Here is a 21214-nt window from a genome sequence, read left to right on the forward strand (position 1 = left end):
TTTCAGGTACTTAAAACAAATTGCAACCATTGGAAAAACTTCTAACCTGACATAAGTGGTACACTTTTTGTCTTTCTTGTCAAATATTTTTAGTTAATGACAATTGTTTCACTTGCCATTTCTGTGCTTCATGGTGTGTCTGAAATATTCTAATATGCAATGCCAGATATCAGTTAGGTGGAAGAAATTAATTGATATATAAATAAACATTCTAGCATGATCAGATAATACTTCTGGATTTGTTTCTTCTCCTTTATAATTTTTTACCGAATTCTTTGTTTCTTCAATTTATAGTGAATATTTTGTAATGCAAAATTACCGTAATGAGATAATAGGGCTATATAAGTGGAAAAACACATAATAATTGTAAGAAACACAACTGATTTTTCAGATTGGTCAGTTTACTCAAATGATTGAAAAGCTCAAATCAAATGCCACTCAACAAAATTTTCAAATGTTTTCATGAGATAATAAACCCAGGGACAATTGTTATTACAACAAATTACTTTGTCCCCTTTGACTTTGTCCCTTTTGAGACAGACAACAAATTCAGAACGCTTGATATCCAAGTGTATACAAAGTTTTATTTTTGAATTGTGAGCAGACAAAACAATGTATGAAGTATTACAAACTGTCCTTTGCTGTTATTCTGGGCCCAATTTCATATAGCTGCTTACGTTCAAAACGATGCTAAGCACATCAAAAGTGTGCTTACCAGAATAAGGTTACCAGCCAAACTACCATATGCCACGTACCATTTGTGAATGGTATCCTGCTCATTTTTGCTTAGCAGAGAGTTGTTGTTATTTTCTGCTTTATAAGCAGCTCTATGAAATTGGGCCAAGAATTTAGGTTTTTATGACATTCTTCTGCCTAAAGTAAAATTACCCGTATCGATCGTCCCACTAATTTTTCATTCGTTATCGGAAACAAACAAATAAGCAACTAAAATGAGCGGTTGCAGGGCACGGAAGTTTAGAATGGCAGTAAGTTATGCAAATGACCACAATTTGAATGACACGTGTGACAATATGAAGTGCGTGGTGTGCACTGCGCACTCTGGAAAGAAAATGGCGACTGTCAACTGCTGCCTTGGAGACGTGAGTGAGAGGTAGGAACAATTTGTAATTTTCTCCACTTGATATCGAAAAATTAGATCTGAGAACACGATTAAATTAACCACAATTACTTCGTGCCTTTGTTTAGCTACAAATATTCTGATGTTGTGTCCTGACTTTTGAATGAGTCATTTCTAACTAGCGATTTAGGTGATGGGACAAATTGCTGTAATGAAGGTTTACATCCTCTGTCAATATCACCTGGGACAGAAATTTTTTCTCATGTAATGCGTTTGTTCTGTTAGATTATGATGCACTTTCACACATCTTCGAACCTGATGTTGTTTTATGTTGGAAAAGGGACTTCTTTATAGTCATGGAAACTGTAAGCAATACATGCTGTTGGAGGAAACTTTCCTTTCATTTCTTACTATGTTTCTTTGGGTGCTGGGATGCTGTTCCCTGTTAGTTGCCCCTTTCATCATCCTTTTGGATGACTTACTACAATGATTAGTACCCCTTTTGTATATACCTCAAATCCCCTGAAATTATGAGCTCAAACTTCTAGAGAAAACTGATGTGTTTCCTCTGTTTAGCTGTTAAGGTACAATACTCTGTTTTCATTCTCTGTACTCATCATAACATCTCAACAGTTTCAAATTTTGTAAATAGTTCATCTCCTTTATACAGCTGTTTTCCTTCAAAGCTGTGAGCTAAACTCTCTCAAAGGATTCATTGAATTCTTTCTCCTTTACAATGTCAGCATATTCCTCTAATATACAAATAATACAATACAATACAATACAATACAATACAATACAATACAATACAAAACAATACAATACAATTGATATAGTGCCATTTCATTTTACCATTATAAATGAAACTATTTCTAATACTTTATTTTATAATCTTTAAATTAACCTTAAATTTATGTTATAATCGTGGAGCGTGGAAATAGAAGGTGTTAAAACATTTAAACACTTGTAACTATTCAATTTAATTAATTGGGCTTGACTTCCCACCATTAAACACATACCGTCAAATCTTGTCATATATTTCAAATATTCGACTTCAGCCTCCAGGCATGCCAGGACTTAATTGTCATAGCAATAAACTTCATCTTTAGTGTCTGGCTGAGCGGTCAAGTACATCAAACTTAAGCTGTAGTGTTTCTGATTAGCAGAGTTTGGGTTCTAGGCTAAGTTTTAATGGAGCTGCTCCAGCACAAAATGTTGCTAAGCATACAAAATTATGCTTACCGGAATATAAGGATACCAGCCAAATTACCTGGTCACAATACAAATTGTGACTGATATCTTGCTTAGCAGAAAAATTGTTTTAAAAGCAATACTTTCTGAAATTGTTTTAAAGCAATACTTTCTGGTTAAGCAGGTCACTGAAAATAGGCCCTTATTTGACACTTTTTGTCTTTCAGCAAGACACTCATTATTGCTTTGTCCTTTGGAAAGGTGTATAGGTCCCGTGTGTTGTATAACTTAGGTAAAGGTACCCGTGGTTTTATTTATCGCTAAGACAAGGGTGTTTCTGGCAGTTTCTAGACAATGGGTGTCACAGTTCATAAAAACTTAAAGATTTGCCTTTAAAAAAAATTATCTTAAACATTTGAGTGCCTTCTGCTTATTGGTGGATGTGCGCTATATACAAGGGCCATGTCACACCATTTTTTTTAAAGGCAATCAGTACCAGGCAATCTCAACGAAAAAGACATTCACTTTTTGAATGTTACTTTTTTTTTTGGGTGGGGGGGGGTTTGCTCATGTGATACCAAATGGTCATGCAGCATGCACTGCAGTTGGTTGCCTCCAAATTGCCTGTACATGATGCTTGGTGTGACAAGGCCCTATGATTCTAATATTGGGTGCATTCGATTAGCTTCCCCGGGTCGACCCCGGTGTGTGGCGTTTTTCTTTTTCCAGGACGAACGTGTGCAGATAATTACCCACGTTCGTCCTGAAAAAAAAAAAATGCCACACACCGGGGTCGACCCAGGGAAGCTAAACGAACGCACCCATAATTATCTTAAGATTAAGTTGTCAGTATAAAATGTAGTTTGTTAATATTGATTCACACCTAAGATTGATTCTAGCTGTGACAAAAGCACTATTAAGGCTGAATTAAAGTCGGTCGGGCGATGGTCACGCGATGGTCGCGCGATGGAAATCTTGACGCGCAATCCTTAAAAAACACAGTTTATAGTCATTGCTGAGGCCTCAAAACATTCTCTTTTCATGATCGCGCGTCAAGAATTCCTGGCGCAACCATCACGCGACTGACTGTAACACAGCCTTCAAGGTTCATCTTAATCCTATGATGAATTGTCACATTTTGCTTAGCAAAGGGGCTGTGTCGTCATGATCAAAGCCGGCTCCTAGGAAGGTGGTGAACATGCAGTAACTGGGTAAGAGGTCATATATTAGAAAGGTTTCGCAAGTCTACGGAAACACATACAGATACCAATACGTCAACACTTCATGCGGCGCGTATCCCCGACTATCGCATTTTGCACACACGTCAGCAACGGATACAGTAGCTCATACGCATCAATGGAAAACAAATACTGTTTCGCAGACTTTTAATTGTTTTTTTTACTCAGATCAAAAACATTTCCCACTGAATTGCTCTCACTGGTATCGTGCTCGATATAGATAGAAAAGTATTAGTCATTTGCAAGCAAAACGATGAGGAAATGCAATGAATTAAACACGGGCCAGGGGTCTCTATCGGTCATGCGAGCTCTCTCAAGTGACACATATTTTGCGAAACAAAATCCAACACGCGGCTGACGTGAACAGATACGGTTATCATATCCGTATCTGTATCTGTATCCGCACGTTTGGGAAACCTCTCTAATCACATATCCACAGGCCTGCCTTGATCTCAACATCACAGCCCTCGTAAGATTAATTCAAAGTTAAGGTCAATCTAACTTTAGCTCTTTTTGAAATCGAGCCCAAATCAATTTAATCTGTTGTATTTAAAATAATTTCATCATGTAATTTATTCACCATCATTATTCCATATTAACACCTAAGCAGATCCTTGCCATTTAATTGGAGGATTGTATGTCGAGAGACAGAAATTAAATATACCATTGCACAGCATTCACCAGGCATTTTTTTGTTCTATTGCACTCTCGTCCGCCCTTATTGACTAAAGTAACTACTCGATTGAATGTGCTTGAAAGATCATTCTGTAGAATAGGGCCTTATTATTATCCATTAAAGTAGGCTTTTATCCTCAAACCAAATGACAAAGATCTACTTGGCTGTTATTTAAAACAAATAAAGTATGTTTTTCATTCATGCAATGGTAAAAATAAATTCATTTCTTGAAAGATGTACCGTTTCATTCAACTCGGCTCCAGAACTTTCCATCCTTCAAGAAACATTTTTACCATTGCACTCATAAACATTTGTTATTTGAATACTATGTCTATCAAGGTAATTACTAATTATTACAATTTTTGATGATTATGGAAGAAAGAGGTTAGCTGGCTCAATCAAATAATGCTGTCTGAATTTGACGAACAAAGGGGCTGGGTTTGATTCCAACAAATAGACAGTGGCTTTCAAATCAATCAATCGGAGGGAACTTATATAGCGCCCAAATCAACCAAAGTTGTTCAAAGGCGCTCAAGGGCATCAGGCCAATAACAAATAGAGGGATGGGGTTTTCATGAACAGCATTTATGGCAATATTGTTTATGTCAAGATTAATATTTCCTCTTCAACATTTTCTTGCACACTAGGTTGTGGAATGGCCTCCCTGCGCTGTGGTACTATGCCGCCTGCGAACCCGGGGTTGGCTGGGTCCAGAACCCTTAAATTGCTGACTCGACGGTGGGGTACGCACAGTGATTTGGTCAAACCATGATTTGATGTGTAGGTTCTCATGTTGTATAAGGAATAGAAAGATACAAATAACTATAGTTGTTAACTTGCTGGTATAACCATGTATAAAACGTTTTTAGAAGATCTGTTTGTTCTGAGATGAAGAAGTTACAATTTGAAGTGTGTACTCTCCTCGTCTTCATGAGAATGGTGATGCATAATTAATTGGGCAGAAGGGTCCAAGCTGTTCTTGACCGGTTGTGAGTTGACTGCTAGCTGGATGTCTGCTCGCTGGAGTGTCAGTTTTGTAGTGAGGTGTTATTGGAACTGGAAGGGTGGGCTGGAGTAGTGGTGACCTGATGTCATTACATTGATAAAGAAACCGATGTCTTTCGAACTGTGTTGTGTGACTTGATTCCGATGGTATTTTTACACTCTTCGTATAGTTTGTAAAAAAAATTGATGATGGTTGATTTATCCAGCTGTCTTAGTCTGCTGTGCGCTTGATCTTCCTTGATTCCCTACATATAATGTGGCTGGTATCCTCGATTTAATGCATATAATTTTTATAAAGATTGGGTGGGGTGAAGATCGGCATTCTCGATGGTGTCCAGCTTAAACTCTTCCTTGATCAAATCTGCAAGAAGGACCGAGATCCTCTGCAGGCAAAGAGATTTATTCAAAAGAAATTGTCTCACGATCTGAAGGATGTTGAGACACAAGTGAGGCTTATGTGCTCATCTTGAGGATTTTGGGTAAGAGGCATGCTTCTTTGGTTGGTATGTTGGTGGTGAGGAAGACCACGTCAACAGTTTACTAGAACGTTGTAGATTGAGGTCCTTGAAAATGCTGACAAACTGGCTTGAAGTTGGTGTTAGTTGGTGAAGACAAAGTTATACAAAGTTTTATTTTTGAATTGCTCTCACTGGTATCGTGCTCGATATAGATAGAAAAGTATTAGTCATTTGCAAGCAAAACGATGAGGAAATGCAATGAATTAAACACGGGCCAGGGGTCTCTATCGGTCATGCGAGCTCTCTCAAGTGACACATATTTTGCGAAACAAAATCCAACACGCGGCTGACGTGAACAGATACGGTTATCATATCCGTATCTGTATCTGTATCCGCACGTTTGGGAAACCTCTCTAATCACATATCCACAGGCCTGCCTTGATCTCAACATCACAGCCCTCGTAAGATTAATTCAAAGTTAAGGTCAATCTAACTTTAGCTCTTTTTGAAATCGAGCCCAAATCAATTTAATCTGTTGTATTTAAAATAATTTCATCATGTAATTTATTCACCATCATTATTCCATATTAACACCTAAGCAGATCCTTGCCATTTAATTGGAGGATTGTATGTCGAGAGACAGAAATTAAATATACCATTGCACAGCATTCACCAGGCATTTTTTTGTTCTATTGCACTCTCGTCCGCCCTTATTGACTAAAGTAACTACTCGATTGAATGTGCTTGAAAGATCATTCTGTAGAATAGGGCCTTATTATTATCCATTAAAGTAGGCTTTTATCCTCAAACCAAATGACAAAGATCTACTTGGCTGTTATTTAAAACAAATAAAGTATGTTTTTCATTCATGCAATGGTAAAAATAAATTCATTTCTTGAAAGATGTACCGTTTCATTCAACTCGGCTCCAGAACTTTCCATCCTTCAAGAAACATTTTTACCATTGCACTCATAAACATTTGTTATTTGAATACTATGTCTATCAAGGTAATTACTAATTATTACAATTTTTGATGATTATGGAAGAAAGAGGTTAGCTGGCTCAATCAAATAATGCTGTCTGAATTTGACGAACAAAGGGGCTGGGTTTGATTCCAACAAATAGACAGTGGCTTTCAAATCAATCAATCGGAGGGAACTTATATAGCGCCCAAATCAACCAAAGTTGTTCAAAGGCGCTCAAGGGCATCAGGCCAATAACAAATAGAGGGATGGGGTTTTCATGAACAGCATTTATGGCAATATTGTTTATGTCAAGATTAATATTTCCTCTTCAACATTTTCTTGCACACTAGGTTGTGGAATGGCCTCCCTGCGCTGTGGTACTATGCCGCCTGCGAACCCGGGGTTGGCTGGGTCCAGAACCCTTAAATTGCTGACTCGACGGTGGGGTACGCACAGTGATTTGGTCAAACCATGATTTGATGTGTAGGTTCTCATGTTGTATAAGGAATAGAAAGATACAAATAACTATAGTTGTTAACTTGCTGGTATAACCATGTATAAAACGTTTTTAGAAGATCTGTTTGTTCTGAGATGAAGAAGTTACAATTTGAAGTGTGTACTCTCCTCGTCTTCATGAGAATGGTGATGCATAATTAATTGGGCAGAAGGGTCCAAGCTGTTCTTGACCGGTTGTGAGTTGACTGCTAGCTGGATGTCTGCTCGCTGGAGTGTCAGTTTTGTAGTGAGGTGTTATTGGAACTGGAAGGGTGGGCTGGAGTAGTGGTGACCTGATGTCATTACATTGATAAAGAAACCGATGTCTTTCGAACTGTGTTGTGTGACTTGATTCCGATGGTATTTTTACACTCTTCGTATAGTTTGTAAAAAAAATTGATGATGGTTGATTTATCCAGCTGTCTTAGTCTGCTGTGCGCTTGATCTTCCTTGATTCCCTACATATAATGTGGCTGGTATCCTCGATTTAATGCATATAATTTTTATAAAGATTGGGTGGGGTGAAGATCGGCATTCTCGATGGTGTCCAGCTTAAACTCTTCCTTGATCAAATCTGCAAGAAGGACCGAGATCCTCTGCAGGCAAAGAGATTTATTCAAAAGAAATTGTCTCACGATCTGAAGGATGTTGAGACACAAGTGAGGCTTATGTGCTCATCTTGAGGATTTTGGGTAAGAGGCATGCTTCTTTGGTTGGTATGTTGGTGGTGAGGAAGACCACGTCAACAGTTTACTAGAACGTTGTAGATTGAGGTCCTTGAAAATGCTGACAAACTGGCTTGAAGTTGGTGTTAGTTGGTGAAGAATCTTGTGAGGTGTCTGGCTGTGTCTGAGTTTTGTACATGGTTGTACCAGCAAACTCACTATAATTGTTGAAGTGAGAGAAATATTTGCCTCAATCTTCCAATGTCCACCAGTTATACTTTGGAGTACATACAGGCCCTGAAATTTTAAATCTATTATCCAGAAATGTGTACAAAACAAACAAAATAATTGAGCCTAACAAAAAACACCTGTAACTACCTGTATAGTGTATTGAAAAATAAACCGCTTGTTTAATTTTGTTATTTGATGTTGTAAGCGTGTTATAGATTATTATTAAGTCTATGAGTGCCAAGGCCAAGGATGTAAGCTCAGATGCCTCAATCATGGGCTCCCTTTTTTGTTACAAAGGCACAAAATAAACAACAGATAAATATTGGGTAACTCTTTGCTGATCTTGTTTGACAAATTCAAACAATTTCTGTTCATCTTTGACACAGCATCTGGTAGTTGTATTGATTTAAAATACATTGAGTAATTGCTACATCAGTGGTTTTCAAACTTTTATTAATAAAACGAAAAGAAAAGTTTATCCATGCATGGCCATGCACTTTTGCATTTTTGTGAAAGGCAGTGGACACTATTGGTAATTACTCAAAATAATAATTAGCATAAAAACTTACTTGGTAGTGAGTAATGGGGAGCTGCAGGTTGATAAAATAAAACATTGTGAGAAACGGCTCCCTCTGAAGTGACGTAGTTTTCGAGAAAGAATTAGTTTTTTACGAATTTGATTTCAAGACCTCAGAATTAGATTTTGCGGTCTCGAAATTTCTGAAAGCACACAACTTCGTGAGACAAGTTTTTTTTTGCCTTTATAGTTATCTTGCAACTTCGACGACCAATTGAGCTTAAATTTTCACAGGTTTGTTATTTTATGCATATGTTGAGATACACCAAGTGAGAAGACTGGTCTTTGACAATTAACAATTGTGTCCAGTGTCTTTAACATAACTCCACATTGTTAATTAGCTAGAATGGTTGCTGTTTTCATCTTATTTGAATACTTTTTAAGGACCATTATTTGTATGGTATTTATAGTATTAAAATACTGACTGCTTCAAGTCCTAGGGTTTAAAAAACTACATGTTCCGTTGGAGAGTGTCATGGCCAATTGGTTAACAATGTCAAATTCAAGTTCTGGTGCTAAGTCACCGGAGTGTGGGTTCGAATCATTTACTATAGGCCTAATTGCTTCTCTTCACCCATGTGTATAAATGGGTACTGTAAGGGTAGAGGTTGATATTGTGTATAAAAAAGCCATCTTAGCGCTACGGCAGCTTGAGCTGTATACATTAAAGAGATTTTATTGTTCTTATGACCAGGGCACTAATGTAAAGCGCATTACTACTGTTATTGTGAAATACGCTATATAAGAATTTTTGGTATTATTATTATTATTATCCTCATCCAGCACGTTCTATTTTTCCGAGAACACTCTGGGTCACAGAGGGAGTCGCAAGTTTTAACCCTAGCACGAATGAGAGCAGTCAATACTTGTTTTTATAACAACCTAAATATATATAATTTGCTTAGATGTCTATCTACCAGGGTAGAGTACATTGGTTGCAATGGGGTGGTACATTGGTTCCTATGGGTATAGTACCTTGTTTGTTGGGCTTATAGCGTGTCGCAATCATGAGGTTTCTAGAAGAAATAAAACATATCATGTGACACACTCTAGACTGATTAAAAGGCAAAATATTTGTAAGAGGGGTGTTGTAAAAATAACTTTGTATCTTTTTATTTAATTTATGTAGAGTATAAAAGCTTGTGACTTTATTGATTATTTAATTCAGTAGCTAAAGACACTGAACACCTCTGGTAATTGTATCTCAACATTTTACAAGAGAATAATGGAAGAAAAACACACATGTTGTGTGCTTTCAGATGCTTGAATTCGAGACCTCAGCTAAGGTCTCAAATTCAATTCAAATATTTTAGTGAGAATTTTCTTCTTTCCCAAAAATTATGTTACTTCAGAGGGAGCCGTTGCTCACAGTGTTTTATACTATCAACCTCTCTCCATTGCTTGTTGCCAAGTAAGTTTGTATGCTAACAATTATTTTGAGTAATTACCAATAGTGTACAGTGCCTAGTTGATGATTCAGACACTTATCTGTGGAGTTTGAGCCAATTTTCTTTTTGGGGGAGGAGGGTGGCTCAACCTGCTTATTTTTAATCCACAAGGCGTCAAATCAGATTGGCAGATGTTTGGTTAGACAGCTTTGGTGGATTGGGTGGGGGTGGGGAATGTGGTTGGGGAACAGGGTTTGGATGGGGAGGGGGTGAGGACAGGAAACGAGGTTTAATAGAGATGTGGAATGGGATGGGGAAGGGAGGGAATGGGTTCGGGGAATGGGTTCGGGGAACAGGGTTGGATGGGTAGGGGTAGATGGTGGGATGGGGGACAGGGAACGGGTTGGGTAATTTTTTTTAGAATAAGGTCCCGTTAATGGGGTTGTGCACATTTTGTAATTGAAACCCACTATTTGATTTTCTCCTGTAAACATGTTGTAGATAAGTGTAAAATGTGTCGGTGTTTTTGAGATATTGCTGAAATTCTGCTATTGGAATACACTATCTTAGAAGCGTTACCGTATTTATTTCAAAACAATTCCATAACAGCAGTACTTTAAAAAAGTGCATTCATAGCGTGTCATGGCCGAGTGGTTAAGAGCATCGAATTCAAGTTCTGGTGCCAAGTCACCGGAGTGTGGGTTCGAATCCCGGTCCTGACACTTGTGTCCTTGAGCAAAATATTTTACTAGAATTGTTTCTCTTCACCCAGGGGTATAAATGGGTACCTGCGAGGGTAGAGGTTGATATTGTGTATGTCAAAGCCACAGCAGCCCGGGCTGTATACTTCCCAGGGAGCTGAGAAACATTAAAGGGATGTTATTGGCCCTATGACCAGGACACTAATGTAAGGCACATTAGGATTATTGTGAAAATGCGCTATAAGAATTTGTTATTAATATTACGTTTTTATTAAGTTTGACCATCCTGTGTGTTGGTGTACTGTCTTAAGTGTTTTTAAACATATTACTTTGCTTCTTACCGGGAGCACCATGTTCAAGTTGGTGTCACAGCAGCTAAATTTCAAGAGTATCTCCATGCAAGACACATCAGTGCCCATTTTCATGTTTTGCTGCATGCTTACCGCCATCTTACAAAGTTCCTGCTAGCCTTTAGTCAAGGCGCACGGGGCACCCCCAGATTCCAAGCACGACCCTAGATTTAGTGGACGTAAAAAGACCAGTGCGATGGCGAAGCTGCGAAGAGCAGCGTTTTGGGGCCTTAATTTTTTCTTTACTTTTTGCCACAGTTGTTGGCTAATAAGAAGACACAATGCCATAGATCACACATCGCGTGCACGCCCCATTACCCCCACACACACATAAAATGGTGCACTAAAAAGTCACGTGCTGAGGGCAAAACACAGAAGGTGCATATATAAATAAGTGATTAGGTAAACGAGTTGCTAAAGGCGCTTCGCCCCTCGCGCTGGTTTTTTTTTCGTGCGTTACATCCGGGGGTGCCAACAACGTGTGCGCCTTGATTAAAGGCTAAGTTCCTGCTTAGCGATCATCATTCTTCGCATAGAGGACAATCGTAGAACGTTAACAGGCTTTATCAAGGTGTGTATTTGGATAAAGCCTTGTTAACATGGACTCTGCATGCGCACTGCTTCTGTAATAGTGAGGTAGCTTGTGTACATATTGAGCAGAACCATGAAATTGGGCCCTGATAGATGAAGTCTCCATATATCCGACAGGAAAGATGCACAGTGTAGAAACTGGGGTGTTAAATTGATTCTCTCAGTATCTATGTGACAACACCTTCATGGTGTTAGTTAACCTAGATATAATTAATATATTATAAAGGGGGTAACCCTAGCTGTTTCAGCCCTAGGAGAAAGTGGCAACAACCTCTGGAAAAATATAATTGTAGCCCACACCTTGAAGTGGCCTTCAGGCCTTGTGTGTCTGGCGAGTTGCATAAAAAAATATATATAAAAAAATACATTATTAAGGGAATAAAAGGGTAGCGACGAGTTCTTTAACGGCCGTTTAAAACAGGCAGGGTCGTTGCCGTGTGATAAAGTGTGCCTTAATCACACTGCAACGACCCTGCAAGGTTTTAAATGGCTGTTAAAGAACAAGTCACTACTCTTTTATTCCCATTCATAAATGCCTTTTTGGTTAAAAGGCGTAATAAAGTAAGAAACTCTGTAAAACTTATCCGTTTCCGACGTGCTTGAGCTCTGTGTACATGTACGACGTCCGTGCGTTGCATTGTTATGACTGTTTCCAACAGTTTCCGGTTCCGTTGGTGCGCGTGTATAGTCTTGGTGCCAGACGTTCTCGTTTTCCTTTCACACACAGTGTGGCCAACTCACTGACAGTGCCCGCATCGCCTGTAACAAGAAACGTCTTGCACCAAGACTAGCGTGTAGTATCCGACTACAACCGGTTATAAACAGAGCTCCAGCTAGTCATTATCAACCGTTTAAACACCCCCACGTGACGCGCTCTCCACCAATAGGAATAGCGAAACTGTCTGAGGTATTTATGAATGTTGGTTTAATTTACACCAACATCGTTTACCCAGTGTTAGTTAGACCCAGATTCAATATTTTTGGTAAACAATAAACACTGTCATAGATACCAAGAAACAACCCAGCATGTGAAAGCATGGCACAACTGCTGTGATCTTCAACTCAGATGTTTTAGCAAAACTAACTGATGGCTTGTGGGAATTAAGGTGGGGGGGGTGGTGGTTGCTGAAATACAGCTGGAAAACGGGTGTCATGGCCTAGTGGTTTAGAGTTTCGAATTCAAGTTCTGGTGGTTAAGTCATTGGAGTGTGGGTTCGAATCCCGGTCATGACACTTGTGTTCTTGAGCAAGATGCATTGATTGCTTCTCTACACCCAGTATGATATAAATGTTTACCTGCAAGAGTAGAGGTTAGTATTGTGTATGAAAAACCTTTGGAGTGCCACATCAGCTCAGGGCTATACACTTCCAAGGGAGCTGAGGCCCAATGACAATGTCACTAATGTTGTCACTAATGTTAAGCCCATTGAATCGGTTATTGTAAAATGCGCATAATTTAACTAGTTATTAATATTATGATTTTGGATTGAACAAAGAAAAACTGACTAGAGCGGGATTTGAACCAACGACCTCCGGTTTAACCAACTGAGCTATCTAGCCCTATGTTGGTGGTCTCCCAATTTTGTCAATATCTTTGTTCGGGGGGTGCCTGTCAGAAGCCATTCAACCGCAAACTGCCATGTAGCCAGGGATCACACCCGGGTAAAGATACAACCTGGGAAGCGGCAGACAGGGGATCACCTTAAGAGGATGCGACTTTTTATATCAGATATCAAATTATTATTATTATGATAGTTTTAAGTGATGGTACAACATTGGTCACAATTTATTTTGTAAATTAAAGATCATTGAATTTTAAATCAGAGCATTTCTCTAATTATTAGGTAAAATAACCTTTTTAGATGATTGTGCTTGATGCCCAGCAATCATACTGTTAATACTAACAAATTATACATCCCACAATTTCTTGTTAAATACCTGTGTTGATGAAATTATGCTCCTTCACTAAATGGAGCACTTGCTGATTAACTGGAGTGAATTTGCTCTTTAGAAACTAGTTTTGTACCATCTATTGGGTCTCTAAATATAAAAACATACCCCTTTAACTAAAAAATATGGTAATTAATAAAACCATACTCGGCTTATAATAGAGCCAAGTTGAAATAATCAACTTCGGCTATGCACAGTGATCTCTGTGTGACGTATACAACGGGGCCCAATTTCGTGGTTCTGCTTACTGTAGGCAAATAACCGGCACTTATGATAGCAGGGAATTCTGCGCTTTGGTCAAGCGTCTTTTCTCAGGTTTGCTTGTGCTTTCTCTACATTGTTAAGGTATTCTGTGCGTACAGCTAGCGCAGAAATTCTGCGCTTGCACGTAAGCGTAGAATGGTGATAGCAAGCACAGAATTCAGCAGAAAGCAGAGCCATGAAGTTGTGCCCTGTCTAATTATATGTGTTGATGTAATCTTGGGGACTCCCCCACACATATGGTGAAGTTGTTCATTTTGTGTTTATACACCAAACTATTATTGACTCTCAACTATAGACCAAACTGCTTTATTCACTTACAGTATATATAGAAAGATGAAAAACTCTTACAAATTTTGGGAAACTACACCAAGCTAAAAATGCCATGCATTTGAAATGGACATTTTTACACAAAATGAACAGTCCCACTATGTGAAGGGTTTTTGCAGACCTCATCAAACAGCTGTATGGATTGGTTTCATTGTAACTTTATTCCAAAGACTGAAGGTCGACTGAATAATTGCAACCACACTAATTTTATGGTACTAGAAACTTCATGAAATACCGAAATGTCTTAATAGCGCATGTATTACAAACATTGTACTCAAGGCGTTTAGATATACCTTATTTCTGAAAGATGTTATGAATTCTGAGACCCAACTATGTAGCACCTTAAAAGGGTTTACAAGGTGCTCGGCGCATTCAGCAGCCTCTGCCAAGAATACCGGGGTGAACCCCGTCTCTTAGCAATAAGTGAGTGCTACTGGGATCTTTTACATGCATTACACAACGCCAGGGACCAACGGCTATATAAACGTCCCATCCAAAGGACGAAGCAACAATGGTCAAGTGTCTTGCTCAAGGACACAAGTGTCACAAATCTCTTACCCACACACTACTGTTCAGAAACACCAGAGCTTGAGTTGGGTGATCTTATTTTGAAGAATCTGACTAAGTTGCTATGAAAAAATATATATAAAAGAGCCAAAAGTTTGTTGCACGCTTTTTTTACATTGAAGTATTATGAAGGCCCCCAAAAATTCAAACACAAAGAAAAAACCCACAAAAAAAACGCCACAAACAAACAAAGAGACTGAAAATAAACTAAAACTAAAGACATTCTCTTTCATACAAGCTGCATCTATAATTCTCCAGTTTTCATTGATATATGGGCTCAAAATCTCACTTTATTCTTGAAGGCAAAATGATTATTTGTTTTGACATATTTGACTTCTTTCTTTTATATGGTATTTTCCTTCAACTGTAGTTGGTAGCTGTGTTCCTCATACATGCATATCTCTCCTAATCTTTAATAAATATTTGCTACTATCCCTGCATGGTTGAACCTTTATATAATTGTTCAAACAAGACATATGTTTCATACCAGTTCCATACCTGTTTACATTTATACACTGAAAGTTTATCATTCAACAATGATAAAGTAAATGAACATTTATGTGATACCTGTTTTGTTGTGTCAACACGCTACACAGTATCTCACTCTGAAGTGATTGTTAATTATTAATTGTCTGTCTTCTCATCACTATTGTCCTGCACTGTCTTCCAATTTTATGTTCATACATGAGGTCTAAGTTGTCTCTTCTCATCCCTGCCACCTTGTCTTTGTTTTGTCTTCCTGATCTTCAGATTTCTCCAAGACCCTTGTCTTCCACCACTGCATCTTATTCAGGACCTTATCTTTACCCGCTTCTCATCTTGTCCAGTTCTTCATCTTCCTCCTTAGTTCTCTTAAAACCTAGTTTTCCCTGCTTTTCATCTTTAATTAAGACATACCTGCCCCAATGACAAGCAGTGTATTCTGTGAGTCAATACTCAGGACAAGAAATGGCAATGACATAACCCCCCCCCCCTAGATAGTGGTATTTACTAAGATCCTTCCTCACACCAACTAAATTGTATGGGCTATCAAATTATATTAGTTTAAGACCAAGTGACCTCACCAGCAGTTTTCCACATGTTTGAATTATTTTTAACTCTCTTATATCAAGATGTGCACCTGTGCAAAACATAGAGCTGCTGCAGCAGGTTATTTGGTTTTGTTGCTAACCAAAATTACTAGATTGTTGTCATCTAAACTGTTTTTCTCTAAGTTGTTCTGTACTTGCAACCTTCCCCAAACACATTGTCCCATACTGTGCCCTTGAACTAATGTATAGACGATGTGACCTATCTTTACATTCAAACCGCCCTCTGTTGACAAAACACTATGTACGTCATGTTTCGCCGGGCAAGAAGACGCGTAGTCATGGTAAGATTGCATACACTTTCTAGCTGGCTGCCAAAACACAAAGGTTTTGCCCGCCGGCGCGAATCATGTTATGGTTTTCGAGTGACGTCAGAGGTCACATCGTCTATACAATTGAAAAGTAACACCTCTTTTTCTTCATCCAGTCAGTTGTAGATACAGAGGAGACTGATCAGCTGTGAGGAGTGTACAACTTGGCTTTGGTATTCTGCTGATTCTTCAACATCCTTCAAACAGTGAGCAACAAAACAGGAACCTCCAAAGACTACTCATTCGTTCTTAAATTCAGTTTCAGTTTGATTAAGCAGTCAGATTCCTCTATGCAGATAACTTATTCATTGCATCAACTAGAATTTTTGATAGATAATTGTACTTACCATAGACCTGTAACTTCATTCACCAAGACAGGGAAATGTAGAAATGGTTAAAGCTGAGCAAATACAATAATTTGAAAACCTGTAATCATAGCATTTTGTTGACAAACAATTTATATCTACAAAACAAGTAGGGTGAACAACAACACAACTAAAACATTTAACTCCACACGAAATGATCCAACCAGAATGTTAATACAATACTCAAGTAATTGCCACTGAAAATGTATCCAAAATCAGACAAATAAACACTCTGCTAGAGTTGAACCTCATGGAGACATGTGAATTTAGTATTTCCCTCTTCAGTAGTTGTGAGTTTAATAAAAGTTTACTGTACCTCATGAATATTCTATCAGTAGGCAGGGCCAGTGGGTAATTATTCAGTGTCTTTGTTATATAATGCTTTGCCTTATTTGCACTCCTTGTGGTAAATGAAACTGAGGTTATAACGAAAATACACAGTCTACACATCACTGTTGTAAATTCAGTTTGTTAGAGTAGCAACTTTTGTGGCTCTATCATGTACCCTGCTCTTCAAAACTTAACATCACTTTTTGTTTCTTTTGTTTCTTTTTTAGCCTAAATCCACTTGTCTGATGAGCTGAAGGGACGGATCAACCTGATAACTGGCGTTTCAGTTCACACCAAGGAAGCAATATTCAAGATATTTGTCAACTCAAACAGCTCTGTCCCTCGGTTAACTCAGACAAATTTTGGTACGAACAAAACTCACTGACGGTTATTGCTATTTCTCAAAGGGCATGTGACAAAGAAGATAGCAGGACAGTAAAGGTCCATAATCAGAATGTGTTCATGGGCAATCAAAGACTTGCATTTCAACTCTAAAAAGAAATCTGGGCCCAATTGCATGAAGCTGTTAAGCAGAAAATACTGCTTGACAAAATTCTTTGCTAAGCAAAAAGTGAGTCAGGCTCCAGCCACAACATTGCTAAGTTAATGTTATTTTGGCGGTTACCTGTTTCTGTTAAACAACACATTTCAGTGCGTAGCAAATTGCTGTGCGTTCAAGCTTTCAATGAAATTGGGCCCAGATTACACAAGTTGGGAAAAAACATTTACATTTAGGGCACGTAAAATGCTCTCATTATCTACTCATCAAATAAACTAAGGTTTTACTTGGGATTTGAATTGATTTGTTTTGACTGACTTATTAATAGATAGACCGTCAAATGACTCTTGGTGTCTGATGTCTTCTGACTCTTCAGCATTATGAAAAGAAAGTTATGAACTTAAAAACACTTTACTGAAATCCAAGTCTTTTTTGGAAAGTAACTCATGAATTAAGTAAATTAATTGGGTGTATCTTTGCTCCATGGACAGCAAGGGGGGGGGGTCAAGCAAAGTTTTTACAAGAAGTTTCATGAGATTTAATAACTGCTTAGGTCTGTTCATTACAATGTGTGAAAGTGTACACTTTTTTGTTGTAAAATGTTTCATTGTGTCTTTTTTGTATTGAAATAAAATGAAAACAAGTTGTGTCCTGTTGTCTTTCTCTATACTTATTAAAATAAAAGAAGAAAACATGTGTCTTTGTGTGTTTTTCTGTAGGTAAGAGCTGCCTTCCATAATGTGTTTGCAGCACAGACCTTTATCACACAGCAGCCATCTTGTATTTTCAAAGGTATGTGACAAAACTGAGACAAAAAGAAAAGTTAAGCACACAGTTTGTGTAAGTTTAAAGCAAAAAAGTCAATGAGTTATTCAAATTTTCCACAACGATTTCATTAAGTTCACTGTAAAAATGTGTTGACTGAACAAGTATACCATTTATACTATGGTTGAATTGTGATGAAGGTCTGGTCACTATTTCATAGAGCTGCTTAAGCATAACAAGTTGCTAAGCAGAAGAAAAATATGCTTACCAAAATAGGTTACCAGCTAAAGTACCATTTGACATGTACAAAATGTAACTGGCATCCTGCATAGTTGTGCTTAGCAGAAAATGTTGAGCGATTTTTTGTTCTGCTTAAGCAGCTCTATGGTCGGAATTGGGCCCTGGTCAGTGGGTGGGAACAAAACAAAGTGAAGGGAACTTAACAAGTCGACCTGAAAAAGCAGTTATTTTATTTGTCAGTAAAAAATTCTCAAGGTCAAATTTCATGCAGATCAGATCAAGTTGAACTTGCTGCACTATATAGCAAAATAGAAAAGCAACATTTATTTCTTCCTTGGGGTGGGGGGGGGGGGTTAAGGGTTGACAGTTTTGAACAATTTCAAAAAGACTAAGCGCAAACAACTTACTATGTACAGACAAATTATTGCTTAGCAGAAACTTGTTACCAGCCAAATAGAAAGTCTGTTCTCAAGTTTACAGTGTTTTTACTGGTGCCCCGCCCATTTTTTGCTTAGCATAGAAATTTGCTAAGCAGTGTTTTCTGCTCAACAGCTTTATGAAATTGGGCCATGGAAAAAGGTTTGGTTCCAAATGTGGGAAGATGTGTACTATTATGTCTCAGTCGTGCATTGTTTTGCTGGTTATTGGTTAAATGTTATTCTTGTTGACCCGAATGTACATCTCCGCTCTCTAGGATTGACGTGACCCAAGGAACAAAGTGGTGAATCCCCATTGAACTACACAAGGATGCGTTCTGTGCAAGCTCCAACCAAGTAAGTTTGTATGGCGCCCTCTTGTGTTCACAACCATCTTAGCCAAGTACTTTTGTTTGTTACTGAAGTGAGGTTAAAGGGGAAACGGTTTGACTGTTAATAAGAAGTATTTTTTGGAATAACTGCTTAATATGATTTTTGTTATCAAGGGGTCCTCTACTGATGTATTATCAACAACTAAGAAATCAAGACTTGTTTAATTTAAAGTGATAGTAGGTTCAGTGGTTTCGTAAACCATCCCTTGAACTGACCATTTCTGATTCATTAAATCTCTTGACAAACTGTTGTTTAACTTGCTGCAAATATTTATTCACCAAGTTCCACGAATAGACAAAGTTCAACATTCGTCATTAAGAGGGTTTTTGTTTGCTAATTTTGAGGGTTTTTTTCTATGAGTTTTATTTCCCAAACTTTGTGAAGTTTTAATAACATGACATTATAATAGTACTAGTGGACCTGCATGCCAGATCGTATTTTGATGTTTGTGCAACAAAAGTCATAAACTTAATTGTTTATCTCCCTTTGGGGATTGATACACTATTAATTGTCCACTTGTAAAACAATAATGCCGCAAGCTTTAAAAAAGGTTTTTGATAGCGTAAATCCAAAAGAGGACGCTATTTTATCATACAGTTTAAAAAGGTCCACAGGGTCATACTTTGAGTTTAGAAATTATCATAGTGCATTCGGTTACTTTTCCCGGTGACTTCAAACAAAGTTGCTATCTGTTAAGCTAGTAAAGCTCAAATAAACTATTTAACGGGATTTCGTTTGCTTTGCTCCCCCCCCCCCCAAAGTGGCAGTAGTCTTGACGTAAAGACGTCAGTACAAACGCGTATCTCTCTTCATAACCAGACAGAGGGCGCGCTCTTTGTTCTTGAATTAGTCGGCGCGGTTCGCGTATTTTTTTTTCCAGGGCCCAATTTCATAGAGCTGCTAAGCACAACAATTTGCTCAGCATGAAATTTCTTCTTGATAAAAACAGGATGGTTACCAACCCATTTTCCACGTGATTCTCAAGATAACCAAACAGCAGCTGAATACCAGTAACAAGCAATATGCAACAAATGGAAATTTGATTGGTAATCCTGTTTTTAACAAGAAAGAAATTTCACGCTTAACAAACTTTTGTGCTTAGCAGCTCTGTTAAATTGGGCCCTGGATGAACAGATGAGGCCACTTGGCATACCGGAATCAGTCTTCGCGCGTGCGCACTTTCATCTGGGCCTCGGTGAAAAAGAACAACTCTGGCTGAGGACATTTTGTGAAAAGCTACTGAAATGTTCAGCCCCGGGAGCCACGAATCACACGGGAGCCACGAATCACAAAGCGGCTTCCTAAAAAAGCTTAAAGGCAGTGGACACTATTGGTAATTACTCAAAATAATTATTAGAATAAAACCTTTCTAGGTGACGAGTAATGGGGGGAGGTTGATGGTATAAAACATCGTGAGAAACGGCTCCCTCTGAAGTGCCATAGTTTTCGAGAAAGAAGTAATTTTTCCGCGAATTTGATTTCGAGACCTCAGATTAATAGAACTTGAGGTCTCGAAATCAACCATCTAAACGCACACAACTTCGTGTGACAAGGGTGTTTTTATTCTTTCATTATTATCTCGCAACTTCGATGACCGATTGAGCTTAAATTTTTACAGGTTTGTTATTTTATGCATATGTTGAGATACACCAACTGCGAAGGCTAGTCTTTGACAATTACCAATAGTGTCCACTGCCTTTAAGACAGGTGGAAAATGTGAAATTAATGGTACTTATTGACAACCAAATGAATAATTATCTCTCGTTTACTAGCACTTTCGGCGCTTCAACATCTTATACCGCCCAAGCAAAAGGGATTCACAATTAAATGTGGAAATTAGCGTGAAATATTTTCCATAAAAACGGATATGCGGCCATTTTTAATGCCCACGTTGCTTGTAAAGTTACCACTTTTGAAGGGAGGGTCAGATGACCCATAACAAGTGGAAATTTCGCTAAAACGACAACAAAAACCTAAGAAACGGTTGAATAAGCAGTTGTGAATAAGCCATTATAATTATTACAAACTATAATGCCCAACAATGTGATAACGTAATGACTTGTACCAAATCAGCATTTTGGGATGTTTAA

The 21214-nt window shown here is 38.2% G+C and overlaps 1 long non-coding RNA gene across 2 annotated transcripts; it reads left to right on the plus strand.

The window, feature by feature from the left end:
* Positions 1 to 1045: 1045 nt before the first annotated feature.
* LOC117297025 lies at positions 1046 to 19080 on the plus strand. Of its 2 annotated transcripts, XR_004519840.1 has the most exons (5): positions 1046 to 1111; positions 16233 to 16322; positions 17039 to 17176; positions 18030 to 18102; positions 19010 to 19080. It is a non-coding gene; the product is annotated as an uncharacterized LOC117297025 (long non-coding RNA). The 2 variants fall into 2 exon arrangements; XR_004519839.1 differs by lacking the exons at positions 18030 to 18102; positions 19010 to 19080 and having other exon boundaries at positions 17039 to 17800.
* The last annotated feature ends 2134 nt before the right edge of the window (positions 19081 to 21214 follow it).

The sequence above is a fragment of the Asterias rubens genome, chromosome 11 (genome assembly GCF_902459465.1).
Source record: "Asterias rubens chromosome 11, eAstRub1.3, whole genome shotgun sequence".
NCBI lineage: Eukaryota > Metazoa > Echinodermata > Asteroidea > Forcipulatida > Asteriidae > Asterias > Asterias rubens.